Source organism: Canis lupus, chromosome 5 (genome assembly GCF_048164855.1).
Source record: "Canis lupus baileyi chromosome 5, mCanLup2.hap1, whole genome shotgun sequence".
NCBI classification, from domain to species: Eukaryota; Metazoa; Chordata; class Mammalia; order Carnivora; family Canidae; genus Canis; species Canis lupus.
Window position 1 is genome coordinate 44,506,339 of NC_132842.1, and position 25,583 is coordinate 44,531,921.

Sequence of the window (25,583 nt, forward strand, 5' to 3'; positions counted from 1 at the left end):
TCACTCAGCAGGTCCTTCCCAGGGTGGCCATTACCTTCAAGAATTACTTCTTCTTGTTATTTTCAATAACTCCTACTATTTTTTTACCTCCAACTCCAGGTCTTCATTCCTGCCCTGGCCAATGGCCTCCTTCTTCCTGTCCTCTATCCTCTAGTCATTTTGTTTTCCTTCACACTTTCCCTGTTTTGTTCAGTCTCCCCTCCAGCCTTCATTCTAGGCCCTTCAACATGCCCAGAGTCCCCATTGGCCAAAAGAAGTCTTTCTTCCCTTTTTCTCCACCCCCAATTGGTCCCACGCTCTGCCTACCATCAACCAGCAAGGGTCTCATTAGCCTCCAACTCTACCTCATAAAGCCTTCATTTAAGAATTCTCCTACATATTTTCATGTTAATAACACCCACCATCTTCCCCGGAAAGTTCCCATTAGCTTTTCCTTAAACACTGAAAATACAGTAAGACTGCACATTAACGTCCTAACACAGAAACCTCTGTCCTCCTGGCAGGAGGTTCAGCTCACTCTCACTGGGGGAAAGGAAAGCATTTGACCATACTCTGAAAATAAACCAAACTGAGAAGTGGATAAAGAAGAACATTTTCTAAACATGTTTGTTTCTGATCTTCCCTCTCCACTCTTACCCCCCATAAAGCTGATATACCCACCAGATTGGACCAGCACTCAAGAAATTCTCCCACTGCTTCTCACTGCAGCAAAGAGATCTTTGGAGTCTGTTCCCAACACAGAACATTTTTTTGTTGCTTTCCAGGGTCAAAGCTTAAGCCTTTTTTTTTTTCTTTTACAAATTCAGTTATAGATCAGTTATAAATCTGTCACAAGGGGGATCAAGAGCATGGAGGCATCCATGGGCATCAATCAGGGTGGCTGAAGATCAATAGTTCCAAGTGGCAGGGCCTAGTAGAAGAAGGCCAAGAGGTAATTATCCATCTGGCAGAAAGTAATCCTGTGTCTACAGGGTACTACCTTCTGCTTATTTTCTGCACTTGTGCAGAGGAACTGAGGGAAGAAAACTGAATGATGATATTGTAGTCAGTTGCACTGTCAGGTTAGCTAGTACTGGAGGGACATTCCCATTTTATAAAGATACCAACTATTTGACTATTTTAAATATTTGACTATTTGACCAACTATTTGAACCTCAGGAAAAATCTCTTTAACTGCTTCATCCTAGAGATGAAGAAACTGAGATCTTGAGAAGTGAATGGACCCACCAATGGTCACCAGAGCAGAACCGGCTGCTCTCTTCTGTAATGTATCCATTGCACCATACTATTCCTTGGACATCTTCATCTTGGCAACTTACAAAATGTATTTTTTAAGCGTAAATATGTGACAAGAACTGAAGAGCATATGAAGGGACTTTTCTCTTGAAAAATATTTGTCAGGCCACAATATTTTTACAGCATACATACCTAAATTGTTCTTAGAGAACAAACAACTAAGGAAAAAAGAAGTTATTTAGTGGCAGAGAAGGAAAAAAGAAGGTCAGGTGAGATAGAAAAAAATCAAGATGGGAAGTTTAAATAGTATGAAGACTAACTAGGATTGAGGAGGGAAGAATGGGGCTGAAAAAAGACATCCATGGAAGGATATGAGAGAAGAAACACCCCCAGAGAATCCTGAGAAAGTATTTTGAATGGTAAAGTGTGAGAATTCTTAAAGTCAGAGATGGAAAAGTACAATGGGGAAATGATTTCTGTTAAGCATGTGATATACATATTCTCTCATTTAATCTCACAAAAATCCCATGAGGGGTTATTAGTACACCCATCTTACAGAGGAGAAACCATGTCTCAAAGAAGTTAACTTGTTTATAGTCACAAAACTAAAATGTAGTAGAGTCAAGACTCTATTCAGGATTGATGCCAAAATTCATCTAACAATCTAGGGCATGGCTTCCTTTCCACTGGAAACAGTTACACAAGTTATGGTACAGAGATAAAACCTTTTCTTACAGCTACATTCAAAAAATAACACTGGCATGTCATAGTAGGCTTCTGATATCATAGCCTAGACTAACCTTTACTTTGGACCAGAAGAATTATCTCCGAGCATTGTAGGACATTGAACCTGGGTTTCTGGGCAATCAAAAAAGTGATGAAGATTGGGGGTTCTTTAATTTGCTCAAGTGATAAGATTGTGTCTCCATTTCAAAGAGAGACAATGTAAGTCCTCACCTAGCAACCCATAATTTATTTTTCTCCCTCATTTCAATTCAGATTAGGTTTCAGAAGTCTTAATAGATATTCAGTTTTAATTCCTTCCTTGTTACGTATTTGTTAAGTTTGATCACATTTTTAATAAAATGTAGCTCCAAAAATTCTCATAATCTTCTATTAAAATATACCACTAGATAGCCATGCTAGAGAAAGGCTCAAGAACTGATTAAAATACAGATTCATTTGCTCCTGTATTCTATTCCAAGGAAACTGGTTGGACATATGACAGTAACTTCTTTAGAAGATACATTTTGCTTTCTTTTATGACTACAATACAGATGGAAATTAATTTAAGTGATCACTTACATCAGTTTCTCCCTTTATTCTACAAATCACTTCCAAATCCTCCCTTTCTAAAAAAATACTATAACATCAAAATAACTGAACTGATATCATTTTTTAAAGTCCTAACATGAAAAAAAAAATAAAGTCCTAACATGACAAAAACATCAAATTGCCAGAAGAGTTTCTTCAGCAAGACAAGTCTTGTGAAATCTTTTTTAAACCACAGATTGAATTTGCTTTTTATTCATTTCCACATCAAATTATAAACAACATATTCTGAGGTGTTATTTTTACATGTTTTTAATTTGTCTAGTCTAATGCACAACCCCAAAATTTTCCATTTAGGGTGTGACAATGTTTAAAAACAAAACCAAACAAAACCTTTTTCCTGTTCTCTTTAAGGTGGGTGGATCAAAGAATGTCTAGGCAGATAAGAGAGCTTCAGATACTAAGCAGTCCCAGTTACTGAGAAGAGTAAAAAGGAGGGTTCTTGCAATTATCCATGTGAATATGCCCAAAAAGACAAGAGAATTCTCCAAACAACTGTTTGTAAATGTTCCATTTAGTATGCTATATTTCATATCTTCTCAGTCTTCAAAGGCTACAAATTTGAAATTTTGGGGGGTAGGAAAGTTTTGAAATTCCAGTTCCATTTATTCTTGGCCAAATTCAGCAGTCTGATTCCTGGGATGGTGGGGGTCGGGTATCAAACTGTTGAAATAGCTTCGTAGGATTTCCCCATCACTAAAGCTCCCCAGAGAAAGAGTTAAAAATGTTTGCTGCTGTTTTTAAAGTATGAGTCTAAAATGCAACTAAAAAAAGTGTTTTGTGTTTTAGATGCCACGGAACAAGAAATTCTCATTCTGAAAAAATGAGTGGGAAATATCAGAAGGGGAGACAGAACATGAAAGAATCCTAACTCTGGGAAACGAACTAGGGGTGGTGGAAGGTGAGGTGGACAGGGGGTGCGGGTGACTGGGTGACGGGCACTTGACGGGATGAGCACTGGGTGTTATTCTATATGTTGGCAAATTGAACATCAATAAAAAATAAATTTATAAAAAAAAAAGAAATTCTCATTCTGTAGATTAAGTCCCTCTTGTCTTCTTAAGTAACTTCTCACTGAAATCAAGGGTCTTCCCCACAGTGATGGTTTAAAAAAAAAAATGTGTTCACTGTCATCTGGAACCAAGACATAAAACCTATCCTAAAGGGCCAGTTACAGCTTCAGTACCACACAAGGTAGGTACTTAAAGGGTCATTAATGTAGCTTTTTTTTTCTTTTATGATGGTTCTATCTCACAAATATGAACTTAATTTGACTTTTCATAATACAAATAAGGAAGTCACTCTGATATCTTCAGTTTGACTTCTACGTGAGCTACTCTATCACCCCCCCAGTACTCCCCAGTACCCCCCAACTCACCAGTCCTCAGGCTGCCATCACATTTGAGATAAGGCAGGTAAAAAAAATTGTCAGAAGAGAAATGTAACCTCTAGAGAAAGAACTGAACAATCTTTCTCTTGCCCCCTGCAGTGCTATATTCAACACAGGGTTGGAAGTTGATATCTCAATGAATAATAGTATTACCTCAGTTTACAAACTCTCTAGAAAGAAGCTCCTTTATGAGCAATGCATTGTGTTTAAACAAACAGAAAGTTGATAAATCACTGCCGCTGCCTAGCAAATCTGTTCTGTACCATCTTCCCTTGCCCCAAAAAGATCCCCCTTAGACAAATCCAAGCCACCTCTCGTTTTCCATCCCATCTTCAGTTTTAAAGCCCATTTCCTCCAACACTTCCTTCAGGGCCCAAAGCTCTCTTTCTTTACATCACCCTCAATCATATTAAATAATGGGTATAAAATATGTAGTACAGTGCTTGACACTGCACTTATGAAAAACATGAGTTCATTTCCTTCTCTTTTTACACAGCTCTGATTCTCCCTACTTCCAGCTTTCAAGCTTCACCCCAATCTCCTGTAACCTTATTATTATCTCCCTTCTCCTGTTATATACACCTCATCTTTCTGTGCTGATCCTCATCTGCCTTTTTCTTGCCCTCACCAAAAAAGACCCATAAACATTTGCTTTTTTCCCACAATTCAGTTCTAAAGACATTTATTAAGGACCCATGTCAATGGTTAGCAACTGCTAACACCACCATGTTTGCCTTTTCTACATATGACCTGTGGTATCAGCCACTCAGTATCTTTATTTTAATTAACTCCACTCTTGAAAACTAAAAAAACAAAACAAAACAAAAAAACAAAAACAAAACCACTGTTCTAGGCATTTAGCCTCCAGAAGTACGAAATAATCAATTTCTATTAATTAAGTCACTCAGCCTGTGGTACTTCTCAGCCCTAGCAAACTAATCCAGTGAACTAGTTTCTTATTGCCCCCAATCAGTGTCCACATGGCCCTAGGTAAATTTACTCCCATGTTGCTCTGAGCAGACCACTAAGACCCTCCATGCCTCTCTGCTGTTCTCAACAGGATTTGCAAGCTGGCACCTGCCTTGCAGCAGGTTTAATTTTGCCTATTTATTTTTACAAAATTTTATATTAGCTCCACATATAAAGTTATGAGATTCCCCATTAAAATCTGGATCACTAACTTCTTTTGAAAAATCAGAAAATATGGCAGCAAATTCAAACTCAGTAAGATTCTAAACCACCTTTCAGCACATTAGCTTATCTACCTTTAGTTATTTTTTACCTGATTTTCCCTCTTACAAACTTAAATGAGTCTCACTTATCTATCCTTCCCCTACCACAGAGGTTCTCAAACTTCAGCAGGTATCAGAACCACCAGCAAGGCTAGTTAAAACCCAGATCAGTGGGCCCCACCCATAGTTTCTGATTTAGTAGGTCTACAGTGAGGCCAATTATTTCCATTTCTCATATTTCCCAGCTAATGCTGCAGTGGCTAAAACTAGGATCACACTTTGAGAATCACCTCAAAGTGTGCCTACCTCACATTCCCAAAAGGAAGTTTACTTTACACACCCCAGCAGGAGGAAGGAAAGAATTTCTCCTTGCCCAGGAACAGCCCACACATTGGGCATCTGCCACACTCAACCAATGAAAACCCATAACAGCCCCTTCCAGCTTCTGCCCTTGGCCTATAAAAGCAAGCCCCTCTCCTCTGTTCTCCAGACTTGCCTATGGTTCACCATGGTTTGCTTGTCTCAAATTGCAATTCTATACTATTCCCAAATAAACTCATTTTGCCCATAAAAGAGCTGGCTTTTGTTTTTTAAGGTCAACACTGTATGTCAAGAGCTATTATCAATGTTAAATGAGATAACACATGTAAAATTACTGCATTTGATAGTCCTCTGTAAACTTTGGCTGTTATTATTATTTCCAGGGTGCCTGGGTAGCTCAGTCAATTAAGCATCTGCCTTCAGCTTAGGTCCTGGGATCAGCCTCCAATCAGTAGAGCTCCCTGTTCAGTGAGGAGCCTGCTTCTCCCTCTTCCTCTGCCCCTCCCCCCAGCTCATGTACACACATTCTCCTCTCAAATAAATAAAAATACTTAAAATAAAAATTAAAAAATTCCCTCTTTTCCTAATCTGTAAATTTGAAGCCAGAGTCTTCCACTCATTTCATGTAACCACCTACCAGGATCCTCTAACACTGTGCCTCACACATAATAGGTAGTGAATAAAGATTTTTCTGAATGAATAAATGAAGAAACAAACTAATGCACATCCAAATCTCATGGATTTGAGGACAGCCAAGCTCAGAAGGACATTTTTATATAGACCTTGTAATTACAACACAAAACAATTAAAATGGGTATTTCCGGGCAGCCCCAGTGGCTCAGCAGTTTAGCACCACCTTCAGCCCAGGGCGTGATCCTGGAGACCTGGGATCGAGTCCCACAGTAGGCTCCCTGCATGGAGCCTGCTTTTCCTTCTACCTGTGTCTCTGCCTCTTTCTCTGTGTGTGTCTCCAATAAATAAATAAAATCTTTTGAAAAAATAAAATAAAATAGGTATTTCCACATTTAGTGTAAACTCAGAGTTGATTGATAGGTCTAATGATTCCCCAAGGAGCAGTAACAGCTAGTGTCTATGCACACTTACTCCATGCCAGGCACTGTTCTCTGTCTTCTGTGTGTACTCATTGAATCAGTCTTCAGTTAATGAAAAACCTCAGGTCGATCTATCAGTTAGAAGTTGTACTTGGCTTCTCGTGACAGATAATCCAAAAATAGTGACCCAGACACAAAGGTATTTTCTCTTATAAGAAGAAAGAAAGAAAGAAAGAAAGAAAGAAAGAAAGAAAGAAAGAAAGAAAGAAAGAAAGAAAGAAAGAAAGAAAGAAAGAAAGAAGAAAGAAGAAAGAAAGAAGAAAGAAAGAAAGAAGGAGAAAGAAAGAAAGAAAGAAAGAAAGAAAGAAAGAAAGAAAGAAAGAAAGAAAGAAAGAGAAAGAAAGAAAGAAAGAAAGAAAGAAAGAAAGAAAGAAAGAAAGAAAGAAAGAAAGAAAGAAAGAAAGAAAGAAAGAAAGAAATCTGGAGGAAGCAGGTCAGGGCTGGTATGATGACTCAGCAAAGTCTCCAAGGACCAAGAATCCTTCTACCTGTTCCACGTCTCAACAAATAGCTCTGTCTTCAAGGTCACCTCCACATTCAAGATGGCAAATTGGGGTGCTAGCCTCATATCAGCGTTTCAGCTAGCAGGGAGACAGGAAGTACCAAAGGCAAAAGTGCCCTCCCTCCTTTTTAAGAAGTCTTCCTGGGGACACCTGGCCGGCTCAGTCAGTGGAGCACGCAACTCTTGATTTCAGGATTGTGAGTTTGAGCCGAGATCAAGTTGGGTGCAGAGATTACTTAAAAATAAAATCTTATAAAAAAAAAAAAAAAAAAAAAAGCCTTTCTGGAAGTCTCACAGAGTACTCTGCCCAACTCTAGTCAGCCAAAGCCTGGTCACACAGCCACACCTACCTGAAGGGAAACCCAATCTTTGCTGAACACATTGCTGTCCTGAGAAAGCAAGCTTCTTTTGGTAATGAGAGAAGAAGAGCCTATATTGGTTTAAAGCATAAGCTATGTCTGCAACACAGGACTACACACACACATACACACAAAATCAGTCTCTCTCTTTCTCCCCAAACCCCACCCAACTCCATTCTTGGCTCCCACTGAACAACAAAGAACACATTTGGAACACATTTCAATATGTGTTAAGTAAGCTACTGTGAGAGTAGACCTCACTCACACATTTTTGCTATCACATTTTTGATGAGGCAAAACATGAAACTTAACCATATCTCAGCCTTGGAGAAAGCAGCTGGCCAGACAGCAGGGCCACATGGTGCTTATATGCAGAGTGTAAATTTGGATCACACACACTGTGATGATGCTGGCAGTCAGGATAAAAATAAGTACCTCCCAACACCCTCCACATTGTGATTATAGTATTCAAACTGTGAGCGCAAGGGTAGTGAAAGCAAACAGTGGGAAAATGAACTCATTGTAAAACCTCCCTCAAGGAAAGCTGATAGGGTCTGAAAAAACTTTAGTAGAAAACTCTTCCTTCTCTCTCAGCCTGTGTGTGTGTGTCTGTGTGTGTGTGTGTGTGTACGTGTGTGTCTATCTCTATGTGTCTCTTTCTCTTTTACTCCCTCTTCCACCCTACCTAAGATGTATCAGGACTGCAGTGTTACTTAACTATTGTGAGCTAACTGTAAAGCACCTATATACAAACCTCCAAAGAGAGGCTCCCTCCATTAAAACACTTCAAGCCATTGACTAACCTGGATTTGCAGTTTCTCTCAGTTTGGAGCCTCACAAGGCAGACAAAAACTCCTTTATAAAGAAGCTCGGAAAGAACTGAACTCTGAAACGATAGGGTCTCTGTGTTCTTTGTGTAGGTAGGCAATTTCCCAGCAAGGTTTCGGGTTTTGCAGTTAGCTTTTGTGAATACAATAAAAGAGAGATAGTAACCTTTACAGTGAGTCGCAGCAGCACCCTAATACTAGGCTCTGTGAAAACAGATCACATTACCTGGAGCCTCACACTGCAGCCTGGGGTTATTGTGCAAAACTGGGTTCTGTTGTAGGCATCCAGGTAGTCTTTCTTCATCGAGGCAGGTCATTGTACCTCTGCAAAGCTGATTTTTTTCATTAAGGGAAAACTGTCCTTCCCCCAATTCAATTGACATTGAAAGTCACTGCTAAGTGGACTTGTGTGGGGAGCTCTGTGGGTACAGGCAGAGAGGGAGAAAATCTTGTGAGGGGCAGGAGAAATGTCCACAAGCTATGTAAACTACCAGGTAAATCACCTCAGGGGCACAACTACCATAGACAATAACTCAGAAGTATAGCTACCTTGACCAAGACACCAGACCAACAAAGTTTGGAAATTGCTGATGCCTTCCTTAGCATGAGAATGGGTGGTATTAAATTAAGACCTGTCTTCACCTCTGAAGACTTTCTTCTAACTTGGTTCATGAGGCAATAGCATTGCATACAGCTATATCCTATCTAATAAAAATCAATATTACAAATCACACCCTAAAAGAAACTTGTCCTTCAAGCTACACCTCTACTAGCAGAAGAATTTCAAAGCACTGTTCTTATCTATCACAGTTAACTGGTGTTCTCCACATTACCATAGAGAACTCAAGACTATACAGAAGAGGCAATGTGTAATGAATATTTGGTGGCAATAAAGGCTGTTCAGTTGACAAAAGACCTAGAAAATGTGAGTGAGGAAAGCATTCAATCAAAAAATCTTTGTTGGTTGCCAGCTATATGCCATTGTAAGACACTATTCTAGACTTAGACACTGTTCTAGGAACTAAACAGACCAAATACTTGCCCTGGTAGAGCTCACATTCAACTGACATTTCTTGTACAGGCCATATAGGCAAAGTTTCCCAGAAGGCACCATTGGGGCACAAAGATCAATACTTCACAGCCAATAATAAATTCTCACTTCTCTTACATCTAGTGAGGGAGATACCAGTACTACATTAAGAGCTTTACCGGAATACTGTCTGGGCTCAAAGGAAGTATGCATGCATGTGAAGTGGTCTGAAACTAATAAACTTGCAAAAGAAAACCAAAACGGCCCAAATTGGGTAGTGCTAAGGAACTACAGAAGGAAGTATGGTAAGGTGAGGCCAACCCAGAAAGAAAGTTTAGATTAAGCTGATTTTGAATCAGGAGTTTAGGGCTCTTAGTCCCAGGTACCTGTTATAACTTACAATAAACTCCTGTTGGACCTAATCAGGCCATTCACTGGGGGCCAGAATGCATCATATCTGGAGCCCAAGTGGCTAAAAGTAGGTACAAGGGCTATCAGAACATTTTGGGTACATATATGTGTCCCACTCTCTATTTCAGGCTTTCTGAAGGACTGAAAAGTATATACCTCAGAGGTCACAAAGCAACCCACAGAATTATTTTGTTTAGCCTGCAAATTATTAGAAAAAAAATACATTTCTGTGTGCCAAGATGTAAAAATCAAAACATTTTGCCTGCTAAAATGGAGCTTTGCAGCTTCTTTAAAAGAAAGGTGAGGGGATCCCTGGATGGCTCAGTGGTTTAGTGCCTGCCTTCGGCCCAGGGCATGCTCCTGGAGACCTGGGATCAAGTCCCAAGTCGGGCTGCTCCCTGCATGGAGCCTGCTTCTCTCTGTCTGTGTCTCTGCCTCTCTCTCTCTCTCATGAATAAATAAATAAAATCTTGAAAACAAAGAAGAAAAGAAAGAAAAGAAGGAAAGGAAAGGAAAGGAAAGGAAAGGAAAGGAAAGGAAAGGAAAGGAAAGGAAAGGAAAGGAAAGAAAAAGAAAAGAAAAGAAGAAAAGAAAAGAAAAAAAAGAAAGAAAAGAAAAAAAAGAAAAGAAAAGAAAAGAAAGAAAAGAAAAGAAAAGAAAAGAAAAGAAAAGAAAAGAAAAGAAAAGGCTAAGGGGGCACCTAAGTGGCTCAGTCAGTTAAGTGTCTGACTCTTGGTTTCAGTTCAGGTCATGATCTCAGGATCCCTGCTCAGCAGGGAATCTGCTGAAGATTTTCTCTCTCTCCCTCTCCTTTTGTCCCTTTTCCGCTGTTCATGTGCACTCATACTCTCTCTTTTACTCTCTCAAAAAATAAAAATAAACAAATAAAAGAAAGAAGAATATATGGCAACATTGGGCTTACACTACTGAAATATAATAAGAGGCCAGAGCTGGAGAGTTTTCTGACCCCCACTCCATCCTTCTGGGTACATGGGCCTTACACCCCCACACACAGAGTCCCTACAACTTCCCGTGGCCTTCCCTAATCTAAATAAACCCATCAGTTGCCTTTTTTTTTTTTTAGATTTTATTTATTTATATATGAGAGAGAGCACAAGCAGAGGGAGAAGCAGACTCCCCATTGAGAGTGGAGCTGGACATGGGACCCAATCCCAGGACCCTGAACTGAGATCATGACCTGAGCCAAAATCAGATGCTTAACCAACTGAGCCACCCAGGCACCCCCCAGTTGCCATTTTTAATGGCATTACAATATTCATAATTCACAATCAAAAAACAACTTCTTCCCATGTCATTATCAAGTATGGGGACATGAAAGACCTGAGCAACTATATATCTTTCATGAAAAAAAAATCACTTTCCTTCATTCTACAAGTACTAATTGACAGCCTATTAGAAGCCACATACTGTTTTAAAGTCTACAGATATAGCAGGGGTGGGGGGAAAGGGGGAATATGTCTCTACCCTTGTGAAGCTGTTTCCTATTTGTGAGAGATAGATCATAAACAAATATACAATATACCTTCAGGGAGCTATATGTAATATGAGAATGAAAAAAAAAGCAAGGGTAGGGTTAAGGGTAGAGTGTAGAGATGGAGTAAAGAGTTAGATATATTGGTCAGGGAAGGCCACTCTGATGAAGTAGCATATGAACAAAAACCTGAATGACCTGAAGGAGTGGGCACTGAGGAAGTATATCTCTGTATAGAAGGAAAAAACATTTCAATGTATTTAATATGCAAGGGGCATTTGTGCCAAAAGAACCTAAATAAACCATGAAATAAACCAAGGTAAAAACTATGGAACAGCACACAGAAAAACATGCATTTGTGCCAAAAAAATCTAAATAAACCACGAAATAAACCAAAGTAAAAAACTGTGGAACAGCACACACACACACACACACACACACACACACACACACACGGTCCAGTCTTTAAGAAGCCTGCTTTTCAACCGATTTTTTTAAACATCTATATTTTAGATTTTTATAATCATTCTACTGGAGAGAAAACCAAAATCCAGTTTATTTGTTTTTTTTTTTTAATTTTTATTTATTTATGATAGTCACAGAGAGAGAGAGAGAGAGAGAGAGAGAGGCAGAGACATAGGCAGAGGGAGAAGCAGGCTCCATGCACTGGGAGCCCGACGTGGGATTCGATCCCGGGTCTCCAGGATCGCGCCCTGGGCCAAAGGCAGGCGCCAAACCACTGCGCCACCCAGGGATCCCCAAAATCCAGTTTAATATTAACAATCTAATTATATTTCAATCTTAGTGACCTCTAGGGATAAGTAAGAAAATCTCCATTCTACAGATGACAAGGCTCAGAATGGTTAACATCCTTGTTTACAATAATATGGTTACCAAGTAGCAAAGACAATACAAGGCTATCCTGACTCTAGTTTTAGGGTCTTTCCAAGGCTAGTCCTTTAATAACTTCCTCTGAAGCACCTGCAACAAGAGAGACTGAAACAGAAAGAAGTGAGGGAGTCCAGAGGTTTAGAAGTCCAGGAATTATTTCCAATCAGCTGTAAAAAGAACTCTTCAGATTTTATATTATCTTTGAAATGTATACATATTTTATGTTTATTCTATAATTTATCTGTATTTTTTCAATTTTGATCAAAGAAACACACCAAAGGAAGATTAATGCTAATTTATGGCCCAACTTTTCTTGTCCTCCCCCCAGATACAGTGAACCCCCTCTTTTTGAGAATAATGTCAAAAGTCTGCAGAATTTCACTAGCAGACCAGTAGGGAATTAAAGATGCAGCAGTGTGACAGACCACAATATTCTTACATCAAATGCATAATTACTGAGATATATAAAAGTGATTAAAATACTTTTTATATTACAAACATATGCATGCATGAATGTATTACAAAGTGGTATTTAAATGTCAAATTAATTTTATTTATTTTATTATAATTTGCAAGATGATGTGCTCATCTGTAGATAAAATAGCATAATCCAAGAAAACTGGGGAATGGTACCTTCTAAAAATAAAGTTATAGTCATTAAGCTCAAATCAGTGGATTGTTAGGACAAGTTTTCCTTTAGAATAATAATATATTGTTTCATTAAGGATAAAATATAACTGTTCTGGGAATGTATCACATAGATGTTTCCAATTGGTGTCTCTGTACTCTTCTAGTCATGAGTTGTTACAGATGTGTCTCTGGGGCTTCTACAGGATGAAAATAACTATTCCTTGCCTTGACTTTCAGTCTTTATATAATTGCAAGCCTTAGCAACTTAGGAGTTTTTGGCTCATCTATAATGGCAAGACTCTCTTCCATGACTTTTCCCTGAGGGACTATATTTATATTGCACCTGATATTTTACCCAATCTCGAAGGATAAGGATGAATTTGGAAAGCATCTTTGCTCAAATCATGCATCACTCTTGAAAATGGCTGGCGTGAGTCCACATTATTTCTCTCACATTCTAATGCATGTTGTTCCAAGACATCTTTTCATGTACCATGTAGGAAAAAACTCCACAACAAGCAGAAACACCCAAGGCATCTAATGATCTGTCCAAAGACCTACTAAGGAGATACTGGTGCTGGTTCACTTGAACCAAAGGCTTCTAGAAATAAATCTGGGTGTGAGTTGGCATGAGACTTTAAAAAGGAACACAGACTGTCCTTTTAGGGCCCATATCAGCGGTGGGGGGTTGGTATCTGTTTCATCTGTGAGCCATCTGAGGAAGCACCTGACAGGGTAGTTCTCCTTTAAACACTTTGTTGTGGTCTATCAGAAGAAAAGCTGCCACTTCATCCCTTCTCTTCTGGCCTCCTAATCCTGTCTCTTAAAAGTACTGATTATGCAAATCATTCTACAAGTCCCCACTTGCTCAAATGTCAGGTTAGGCTGTCATTAGTCCTCTCCCCCATTTCTGAAATGGCCTCCTAATTCATCTGTCTACCTCTGGTAACTCCTCCCTCCAATCTATCCTTCCCACTGCCATCAGAACAAAGTAAAGCACAGATCTGATTCTCTACTGACTACAGTCTTGGAGGCTCTCGGCTTCCCTTTCTCTCTCATCTCTGGTGGTTCCCTGTCTCTTGCGTTCTGGGCCTTGCTCTTCTTCACCTGCTAGCCTCTCCAAAAGGAAAACCTTTCCCTCCTCTCTGTCTCTCTGACTTCTATTCTCCCTTCATGATTAAGCTCTCCTCTCTGATACAGTAATTCCTCCAGCACCACTCACTCAGTGCACCTCAAACACACTTTAATGTAGCAAGTATGTTTCAATTACTTGTTTTTTAAAAAGATTTATTTATTTATTCATGATAGACAGAGCGAGAGAGAGAGAGAGAGAGAGAGAGAGAGGCAGAGACACAGGAGCAGGGAGAAGCAGGCTCCATGCAGGGAGCCCGATGCGGGACCCAATCCCGGGACTCCAGGATGGTGCCCTGGGCCAAAGGCAGGCGCTAAACCGCTGAGCCACCCAGGGATCCCCCAATTATTTTTTTTAACTCTACACAAGCCTCATCTTCAGAGGATAACTACTAGGTCTTCATTATCTTTAATATACCCACTTCCATCCTGGAGAGCATTAACTCCACAATACACCCAGTCTGCCTTGCCCTGAAAAAAACCCCAAGGAAGAAAGCTGAGAGACACTGCAGCTTGAGGCACTGCTTGAGATGCACCTCCAGCAGCAACACCAAGACCTGTCCACCAAAGCTGCAGCAGAAATCAGGGACTCAGGGGATGCATCTCAGGGCGAAATGTGTCTGCTACAGGCTCACAGATTTGAATCACTGTGGAAATTCAGAGTAGGGGAGCACCTCAGAGGTCTCCTGGTTCAGGCTCCCACTCAATGCAGGGATGCTCTTACAGATCACTGACAGGTGGACTCTCCCCCAACCCCACTCCATAACACAGGCAAATGATAGTATTATACAGCTCATTGCTTGGCATTTCTGCCAAAGATAAGTTGATCCAAATTTAATAATAATATTTAAAAATTAAATAATAACATTATCAAGTGCTTATTAAATGCCAAGTATTATACTAAGAGCTTGGCATGTACCATTTAATCTCTTCATAAGTACCTCATGTGGTAAATACAATCATCATCATCTCCAGTTTCTCGGTAAAGACTAGCAAATGCCAGTACCCCCATTTTAGTGCATGCTGGCAGGACTCCCCAATGCCTGCACCTGCTTCTGTGGGCCAGAAACCATTCTCTGGTACCAGAGCACACCTTCCTGCAGTATATTTAGCCAGAAGTGCCAGAGAATTAACACTCCCCAGAAGCATCCTTCAACCAATGACTGTGAGGGCTGCCCATCAAGTGGCTTGATCTGTAGTAAATGGTCTACAATGACTCCCAGAGTTCCCCAGCAGGGGAGAGCTGCCATTGCCCACACTTGTAGCATGCTTGATAACTCACCCTTTCCTTCATCAGCTCACTTTCCCACTCCCTACTAATATTTCTTGGGATTACCTCCCAATATTTGCACTTAAAATCTGGTCTCTGGAGCTTCCTTCTAGAGAAACCCAACAAAAACAAGGAAGTGAAGGCACAGAAATTCAGGAACATGCCCAGGATAGGATCTCCACCTCAGGGCCCATACTCATCTCCACTGCACTATACTGCATTCAGCTATCCCACGAGAGCAAGAAGTGCATCTTTTCCTGCCTCTATAGACAAATATATGAAGACAGACAAAGCATCTCCTACTCTTCCACCATGACTGTTTTCATACCCACCATCCCCCTCTCAGGGCACCGTATTTAGCTTCAAATTTTCCACTTAAAACTAAACATATGAAATTATTCTGTTTTAAACCTTTCGTAATTCCATCCATCTGTTTCTTAATCTTGTGTCATTATAGAAGCAGAGAACTGAAAATATGTATACTAAGCTATTCAATTTTAACCCTGTTTTAATACAAAAATTCCTAGAACTATTTCTGTGTTCCATATGGCATCCATGCAAACAAAATTCAAAATTTTATTGAACTGGCTAAAATGAATCTGATTAAATCTTACAATATAAGTAATAATTATGTTAATAAGTACTTATCAATTTAGCAAGATGTAAATACTAAATACTTACTATGTATTCATTAACAAAATAACAACAAACATTCTAATAGACTCCTCCTGTATATCTTGATCAATTGCAACCTCATCCAGAGGTATCTCTATTTTTTTAGAATCTTCCATGTCAGCTATAAAATAAAAATTCAAAGATCATAAATTGTCTACCAAAAACATTCCCAGAAGTAAACAACTCCACAGCGAGATGTGCAAAACATATTTAAGGTTCCTGAAGCTATATGGAATCAATCTAGGTACAACATATTCAATGTAAAATGATTGATAACTTCAGGAATTCTAACATGTTATAAACAGATTATGAAATGAAGATTTATAGAATTTTAGAGCAAGAGGAACCTTAGGAAACAATTCATATTTTGATTTCTTCTTTTGTAGAAGGCTTTACAACTAAGCAGAGACATAATGAGCAATAGAACCAGGTTTCTTAGCTCCTAATTCAGTGCTTAGTTGGTTTACCACAGTTTGTATCATTTTCTGAATAATTCACATAAAGTATCTTTCTATATTGAATCACTAGTTCATCCCCATGATAACCAACTCCAAGCTTGAAACAGATAAATGAAACTAATCAAATTTATGAGTCAGGAATTTAGAATTAGGATAATGGGGGACTAAGTCAGAGGGAAAGTACTTGAATTGAGAAGTCACACTAAATAGTACAAAGTTAACATTGGGTGCTACCTTGGGTATATGCAGTGGCATAAGGTAAACCACTGCAGAACCCCCAAGAGACAGAAAATAGCCTGAGTCTCACTATCCCAAACTGCCTCTTCTGGGGGCCTGGTGATATTTGGACTTCATGAAGCTTGTTTGTATTTTTAAAGCCAATATCCCTCAACCATTCAAGCTACTTGAATGAACCAACTTAAGTAGATTTCTCTTCCCTGTAACAAAAAGTGCCCAGGGCAGAAGACTCTTCCCTCCTCTTGCTATTAACAAAACAACTATAAAAAGAAAATGGGTGTTGAGGAGCACCTGGGTGGCTCAGTGGTTAAGCGTCTGCCTTTGGCTCAGGGAGTGATCCCAGGGTCCTAAGATCAAGTCCTGCATCAGGCTCTCCATGGGGAGCCTGCTTCTCCCTCTGCCTGTGTCTCTGCCTCTGTGAATAAATAAAATCATGAATAAATAAAATCTAAAAAAGAAAGAAAGAAAAAGAAAGAAAGAAGGAAAGACTGAGAGAGAGAAAGAAAGAAAAGAAGAAGAAGAAGAAGAAGAAGAAGAAGAAGAAGAAGAAGAAAGAAAGAAAGAAAAAGAAAGAAAGAAAGAAAGAAAAAGAAAGAAAGAAAGAAAGAAAGAAAGAAAGAGAAAGAAAGAAAGAAAGAAAGAAAGAAAGAAAGAAAGAAAGAAAGAAAGAGAAAGAAAGAAAGAAAGAAAGAAAGAAAGAAAGAAAGACTGAGAGAAAGAAAGAAAGAAAGAGAAGAAGAAGAAGAAGAAGAAGAAGAAGAAGAAGAAGAAAGAAAAGAAAAGAAAGAAAGAAAGAAAGAAAGAAAGAAAGAAAGAAAGAAAGAAAAGAAAAGAAAGAAAGAGAAAGAAAGAAAGAAAGAAAGAAAGAAAGAAAGAAAGAAAGAAAGAAAGAAAGAAAGAAAGAAGAAAGAAAGAAAGAAAAAGAAAATGGGTGTTGAATAATGGAATAATAAAAATGGCCATTGGAATCAGCATGAAGAACTGGAATAAAGCAGGAGACCAAGTTTATTCAAATGCCAGCTGTGGTTAAAGAATGTCATTCATTGTATGGGAAAAAGAAGCTGAGATCCCTCTCTAACTTCTTAAGTCAGTTTAGGAGCAGTCCCTTGATATTATAAATGTATGAGTTTTGAATGGGGATTTTCCTGCCCTCCTCCTCTTTTAGACTTGCCCTGGTGGTTCTAGACCAGAGAACAAAGGAACCTAATCCAGGAACATGAAAGGGCATTTTCCCTCTTCCACAAGCTACTCTTCTGACCATGAATTTACAGTCCTTCTGAGCTCCCTGCTACTCCCACCTTTTGGGGATAGCTCAGAACCTTAAGTCAACAGGGCCTCTTCCAATTTACTACTGGTTCTATTGGTTTCCTATAGCTTCAAGACAATCACTACACCTAAATTAGTAAAGCATTTTAAAAGTTCTTCTCCCAACAGCATTAAACACAATTGAATTAGCACTATTTATTTTCAACCAGCAGCCATTATCTTAACTATTTGTTGACAAAACCCTGATTATCCATTTGGCCATATCCCCAGCTCATTAGCTCAGAAGAAAGTCCAGATGAATTTCAGATATTCAAGACAATGCCATTCCTTTTGTCAATGATTTGTAGAGGCATGGGCATGTAACATAAATCTAGCCAATAAGATCTCGGTAGCTAATATTTATTGAATGCTAACTCTGTGTCCTGGTCTAAGTGTTTCATAAGAATTCATCCTTTTTTCCTTCATTACAACTCTGTAAGCTAGAATCCATATTGTCCCTATGTCACATCTTACATGAAATGTAAGATAAGCCATTTTGATTCAGATTTTCTGTTACCTGTCACTGAACCAATCTGAACCAATACTCCAATTAACCTGTCCTTTTCTCTTTAGAACCACACTTAAGCATGAATGCAAGGACAGCAAGAGAATATATAAATGCCATACATCCTATTGCAATTCTTCCCTTCCCAGTTCCTGTAAAGGTTTTTCTTATACTTTACTATGAGTAAAAAAAAAAAAAAAAAAAAAAGACTCATTCTCATGTATTAAGTTTATTATTAAAACACCTTACTATTGGCTTGTTTTATTCATGAAAAACCAACCTTGTAAACAAATGTAACAAATGAACATAAGTTTTCAGTATAAGCTCTATCAAAAAGATAGACAAATAGCCTTTTCCAAGCCTGTATTATTTCACTTAGGACTATTATTTGCTGAAGCAATCCCAGTTCATCCCAGGACTTCTGATTGCATGGTTATTGAATTAAATCCAATCTTCTGCTCTATCATAATTTATATTTTTATTATTTTAATTTTGGACCCTCTGAAATCACTGCTCACTACTCAAACCACTGCCTCATAAAATAATATTTTTATTATATGTTTCATGTTTCCAAGTTCCTTGGTTTTATGTCTACATATTTTTGGAAATGTAAGGAAAATTATTTTTAAGTCCTTTAGTAAATGTATTAAATAGCCATTAGTTAGGCTCTTGGCCATTAAATTTCTAATATTAAATTACTATTCAGGTGTTTCCTTCTTGCTCTCTGGCCAAAAATAAAGCAACTCACTTTAACTGTCTTTATACAGTGTTAAAAGTAATTCAGTTATACTGACATAGTTTAATATAGTGGCAGAATCATATGTCAATATGTAAATGCTGTGTGATTTATTTTCTTTGTAACATTGGGAAAGTTAATATTTGTGCCTCAGTTTCCTCACATATAAAATAGAGATCATACTAATAACTAATTTTTAGAGTTGTTGTGAAGATTAAATAAACCAATACATATGAAGCACCTGATAAGTACCAAGGACACAATAAGAACTCTAAATATGATTATTCCTATTATTATTATCAGGGTTAGCTGGTAATTAACAGAGAACTTGATTAACAGTGACTTAAACCATTAGAACATATGTTACTTACTAAGCATGACACTTGTTGGCTCTAGGGTTGGTTCATAGCTCAAAGATGTCATGAAGGACTGAGGCTCCTGCCACCCTTCTGCTTTGCCATTCTCAGTGTACTGGCAAAGTGTCCCTCATAGTTATAAGACAGCAACTCATTACAAGTTCTTCTAACAACAGTAAGGTAAGAGGATGAGGGCAAAACTAAAAAGGGAAGAAGGAATGAACTTTCTCCTGATAAATATTTATCTTTTCAGAAGGAAAATATTTCCCAGAAATGGCCCAAAATGTCTCATGTCTTAATGGCCAGAACTGGGTCACATGACCATTTCTAAACCAATTACTGAGAAAGAACAGAATTACTATGACTGATTTAGACCAGTGACAAGTCATTTTCTGAGGCTGGAACTTTAGCTGCATGATCAAAACCAGGTTTCCATCACCAAGGGAAAGAAGAGAATAGTCACTGGGTATGCAATCAATAGCGTGTGTCATCAACAAGCACTCATTTTTTGCATACTACGTGCTTAGCTAGTGCTCCTACTAAAACTATAGAAACTGTCAAAAGAACGAATGACATCTTCTTGGCCCTTTTGGTCCTGTTTACTTGGCATCTTTAACCTGAAGGCTATTCCTGCTAAGGCCTGCCAAGTAACTAAACCAGAGCCTTTAAGGCCTCCTTCCTAATCACTCTGGGTGGCTTCACCTATTCTCCCCAAATAAGTTTGATCTTCCTTTTCCTGGTCACATTCTTGTGTTGCATCTTGAAGTGTTTCATACTCTGCATTGCTTGGCCACTTTCAAGTAATGATAACTGAAGGATGGCACAGAGTTAGTAATTCAAAATTCCATGATTAGAATCTCTGAGCACCCCAGATACCCAGGAGCAGATTCCATTTCTCTCTTTTTTTCCTTCTCTATTGAGGGGCTACTGTGAGACAGGCACTTTGATAAATTCTTTCCACTCATTCCCACCAAAAAAAATTCATGAAATATAGGATTCAGATAAAAGCAAAGGACATAAAGACAGTGATTTGCACAAAACCAGTGGCTAGAAATAAGAAAACTATCCCTTATTGAGCCTATGCTACATATGAGCCAAACACTGCCCTCAATGCTACATATGAAATCATTCCTTTAATTCTCTTAACCACCCCATAAGGTAAGCATTCACTCACAACAAATACTTTCCAAGTACTCCCTACCTGCCATTCTATAGGTAAGATATCTGCAGCTTCAAAAGCTAAGTAAGTTCAAGTTCATCCAATTAGAAAGTAACAAGTATTATTAAAACTAGATCTACTTTTAAAAGCTTTATGTTGAAGCCTTACCCACCCCACACTGCAGGAATTTGAACCAAGGCCTCCTTTAGGCCCATTCCATAACTGCTAAATCACAGATGGAACATGTTTTATTCTATCTACTGTTCATGTTTTATTCTATCTACTGTTCTGTGAGATGTTCTCCAAATAGTTCAAGACTGGCCTAGCTGTCCAAAATGAAGTTGGGAATCTCTCAGAAAATATTTAGCAAATTAGTAACTCCCCTTTTGCCTTTTGAAAGTAGAGAGGCAGCTGATCCCTGTTGAGTTTAAGTAAAGGGGCTTCTGGGGAGGTAGATTATCAATATTTATCACATTTCCACTCTGTCATCAAGCCACAAATTAAGTGTTGTAACTTGGATTAAGCAAAATCTCTTGCACATGCCTTTTCCAGCAAAAGGTGGGCATATTCAGAGATACAGAACTAAATGAGACTGTTGCCCATTTTACCCAATCTAAATTTTGTTAGCTGGTCTGTTTTAGAAACAATATGGCCAAGAGATCTGCTATAAATCATTAAAACCTTTATTCTCTGTCGGCCCCAGATTACAGTTTACCAGGAAAGAGATTTAACAATTGGTAACTGCTCCAAATTTCCCCCTAAAGGAAGACTTCTGTCCCTGTTTCTCTCTTTGGTGTAACCTTATTCAGGTAGTTTCCTACTCAGAAACCAATTGGAGCTCTATCTGTAGAAATATGCAGTTCAAAAGATCTTTCCTTGCCTGTTTCTAGCACTGTTAGAGACTTACAAGAAGAAGGAAGTGTAGAGACATTTCTTGTGTTCATTCTGTTTGTTTGTATTCATTATTTTGCTTCAGGTACTCAGGTTTAAAACATGCTACAGAGCAAAATATTACCAAATCCTTTCTCTAAGTGCATTTATTTTCATGAAGGAGTGAAGTTTCAGAAAGCAAAACCTGACATCTGAGCTGCTCTAACACTCACTGCATCACTCTCCAGAGCTAGTCCCCAGGAGCTGCAAAATCAAGTTGTTGGGAAGCATGTATGTGCTGATCAACACAACTATATAAACCCAAGTTAAAATAAGGTGGATATGACAATCCCAGTGACCATGATATTTCAAAATCATGAAATAATATGCTTTTGAAAATATTCAAAAGCTCCAAAGGATGACTAAAGAAAACAATGTAATAAAGTAATACTTACAGTTTTCTTTCATTTGGATACAACACACACACACACACAAAGCATAATGCAAACTTTGAAGTCCTTTCATGAAATGAACATACTGAAGTCTTCTTAATTCTGAGTCCCAATTTTCTCTCTGTGAAAGAAATTTTTGATGAAGAATTATCTCTAAGGTCAAAAAAAATAGCTTCTTCATCTTGCATCCCATGCTCTTTACAAATCCATCTATTATGGCACTAGTTGCATCCCACTGCTCTGTAATTAGCAAGGACATCTTTCTGTCTCCTATCGCTAGACATGAAGGTACTCTGTCCTAGGCCAGGTATTAACCTGGATACTGGCCTAGGACATGGTTTATTATGAAAATGTAGCCAATGTTCATTAAAATAAGAGGGGTCTATGGTTCTATACATTTCAAAGCCTGCATCCAAATTTTGAATGCTATTGCTGTAACAAAGTTTTCAAAGTCACCACTATTCCACAAGTTCCCAGAAAGCAATCAGCCAACTATTACTAAAAACTATTTCAATAATAATTGGGATAAGACCCTGGGCACTTATCTGACATTTGTTGAATACAATTATAACACATATAACCTTGCTTTAATGAGATGATAAATCAATGGATTAATTTTTAAGTGATTTTCTATGGGATTATGGCAGCCCATCCCAAACCTTTCCCAGTTGTTCTTCCATATATTTCTTCCCTCATTGGAACTACATAAATTTCAAACACTACTAAATCACTATTTCTCATAATTCATTCTATGGACCCCTGTATCTGAACTACCCAGAGTGTTTGTCACAAATACAATTTCCTGGGCCTTCCTCCAGCCCTGCTGACGTAGACTCTCCAAAGGTGGACCCCTGAAGCTGTATGTTTCATAAACCCCACATGTGATTCGTATGCAGACTCAAATATGAGAACCACTGCTCCGGACCCACAAATTAAGATTGAAGGGCAAACAGGATAGGACTGTGAGCATCTGCTGAAGCAATTAAAACAGGCTGAGCCTCCACAAGGTTATAAGATTACTTTGAATCTAGCACCTTAGAGAAGCATCTTGATTCCTGAGCCCACTATCCTGTACTTTGACTCAGAAGTCTATTACCACCAATAATTACATGATCTGTTTTCACTCTGCCTTTCTTTGGAAGAAAATCATCTCTATATACCTGGTAGTTAATATACATTTTATATTTAGAAAGCAGCATTCCTTCACCCCTCACCTCCCTTTCACATTCCCTATGACTTTTACCAAACCTCACATCTCTGCCTTTCCTATAAAGAAGGGAGGCATTGTTTAGGCCTCTCCCTCAAAGCCATGTCACCCAGGGTTCTGCTCCATGGTAAGGTGCTCTCCTCTAAGACAAAAACAAAACCACCTTATTTAATCGAGAATAAAAACTCCACATTAAGGAGAACATATCTTACTGAAAAGATAGGTGTTTTTAAAGTTTTTAAGTGACCACACAAAAACACTGTTTTGGGGTAAAAATAAGCTTTTTGGTGAAAACAAAACAAAAATTGACATTTATAATGATTGTGCCATTTGGATGGATTTTCCTCCTGAATAGTATTGTTCCAAAGAGAAAAAACACAGGACTTCACAGAGACTGATGAGAAGACCTTCCAAAAAAACTGTATATTATGGAATGTTCATTGATCTCTTGCACATGCCTTTTCCAGCAATAGGTGGGCATATTCTGAGATACAGAACTAAATGAGACAGAAAGCTTTTGTTCTCTAAGAAATCAAGTGCTATTACAGAATGGTTACTCAACAACAACAAAAAAAGGCAATGGATGAAAAAAAGGTTTATTCCTTCAAAAGAAAACACAAAACAATGTACAGAAGAAAGAAACGGGGGGGGGGGGGAGGGAAGAAATGAGTAAGGAAGGCCCTAATTCCATTCGCTGGAGAAAACCATCACAAAACAAAAGGAGGAAAGAGGATGGATTTCAAGAAAGAGCATGATATAATGGGAGACCTAAGAAAAGCTAGAGACTCTGTTCAACTTTCTACTTCTCATGAGTTGGAAGAGGCTCCCTGAGCAGATTCCTCATGACCTGCAGGAGAGGCTCTGAGAAGCAGCTCTGCCAAGGATGTATGGTTCTTTGAATTTTCCTTTTCAACTGCTAGATAGCAGCTATATTAATGAAGGAATTCACCAAATTTCATCATGTTAGTACCCGCCCAACACAAAATGGAATGAGTGTCTTCTTTCCAAGAGAGATAGGCGTCCTCCAAATCTTCCCAACGCTAAGATCCTGTCTGGATTGGATCACCTCCAAGTCTCTACATTAAAAATAATAATAATAATAATAATAATAATAACACACTGAGTGGGAAAGAGGATTGTTGTTGAAATAAAACATCTATATCTCCAGATCATTTGCCACATCCTTCTGGCCATCCAGAAGAAATCTGAATTAAGCCCATCTCTTAATTAAGATAAATTTTCTGGGTCATTGCATAGCTGAGTCATTCCATAAAGGCAAGGTGGGGAAGTGGGCAGCAGAAAAAGGAGGCTGCAATGATGAGACATGTTATGCATCACCATCCTTTCCCTATGCCCCATTCCTCCAAGAGAAAATGTTCTTTGTAAGGAGCTCAAAATGTGAATAACAAAAACCTTAGAATTGAGACAGACTCTTAGTCTAAAAACAAGAGCACCACTGCTATAATTAAAACTGTTTTTTGGGATGCCTGGGTGGCTCAGTGGTTTAGCGCCTGCCTTTGGCTCAGGGCCTGATCCTGGAGTCCCGGGATCGAGTCCCACATCAGGATCCCTCATGGAGCCTGCTTCTCTCTCTGCCTGTGTCTCTGGCCCCCTCTCTCTCTTTCTCTCTCTCATGAATAAATAAATAAAAATATTTTTTTAAAAAAACTGTTTTTTAACACAGAGGAAATACTGTCCAGTGCTGGCCAACTTACAGCCCTAGAACTTCAGCTAACCACAAGGAGTTAATATTTATTGAGTGTTCACTATATGGGCTAAGCATTTGCATGCATTATCTCTTTCAAAAATCATATTTGCAACAAAGATTTGTTACTTTCATGCCTAGAGCACAGAATCCATGGGTAGAGAAATCAGAGATTATTACTCTTTATGCTTAGAGAAATTATTTCACCAAAATAATTACAACCACTTTATTTTCAGTTGCTTTGCAAACCCTGATTTTTTTTTCTTCAAGCCAAAAGAACAAACAACAATACCCTAAACCCAACCTTGAAGTTGTCCTTGTCTCAATCTCATGGTCTTGTTCACAAACCCTGCCTTTACATAAAAGGCCAACCTTGTTGGGTGTGGCTGGCATGCCCACACAGGAGATGTGCACATTTCTTTTTGGGGATCAGCTTTTGGGGCAACCTCAGAGCAGTGTCACCATGTGGCTATCACCCAAATATCAGGATGAAAGCTGAGGTGCTGAATAAGAGAATATCTCAGAAAAGAAAAAAAAAGAGAGAGAGAGAGAGAGAAAGAGAGAACCTGACCACAGGTTAATGCGAAACAACTGTCAATTCTAGAAGTCAGTTCAGGCTGTAAGGAGGCAGAAGCATCATAGTGACAGCATGATCATGATAGAATCAGACTTGGATTTTCCAATGTGTCCACTGGTATACTGGGAAAACCCGGAAAGCCAATGGCAGCACCACCACACAATACCAGCTCCAG

The 25,583-nt window shown here is 38.7% G+C and overlaps 1 long non-coding RNA gene across 1 annotated transcript in view; it reads right to left on the bottom strand.

Moving 5' to 3' along the window:
- Nucleotides 1-25,583, bottom strand: part of LOC140633634 (uncharacterized) — a 424,514-nt gene that overhangs the window by 351,158 nt on the left and 47,773 nt on the right. Inside the window, exons 3-5 of the long non-coding RNA XR_012031206.1 lie at nucleotides 21,923-22,040; nucleotides 16,828-16,951; nucleotides 15,848-15,962 (exon numbers count right to left, since the gene is read on the bottom strand). This is a non-coding gene — a long non-coding RNA (uncharacterized lncRNA). The remainder of the gene's footprint in view (nucleotides 1-15,847; nucleotides 15,963-16,827; nucleotides 16,952-21,922; nucleotides 22,041-25,583) is intronic.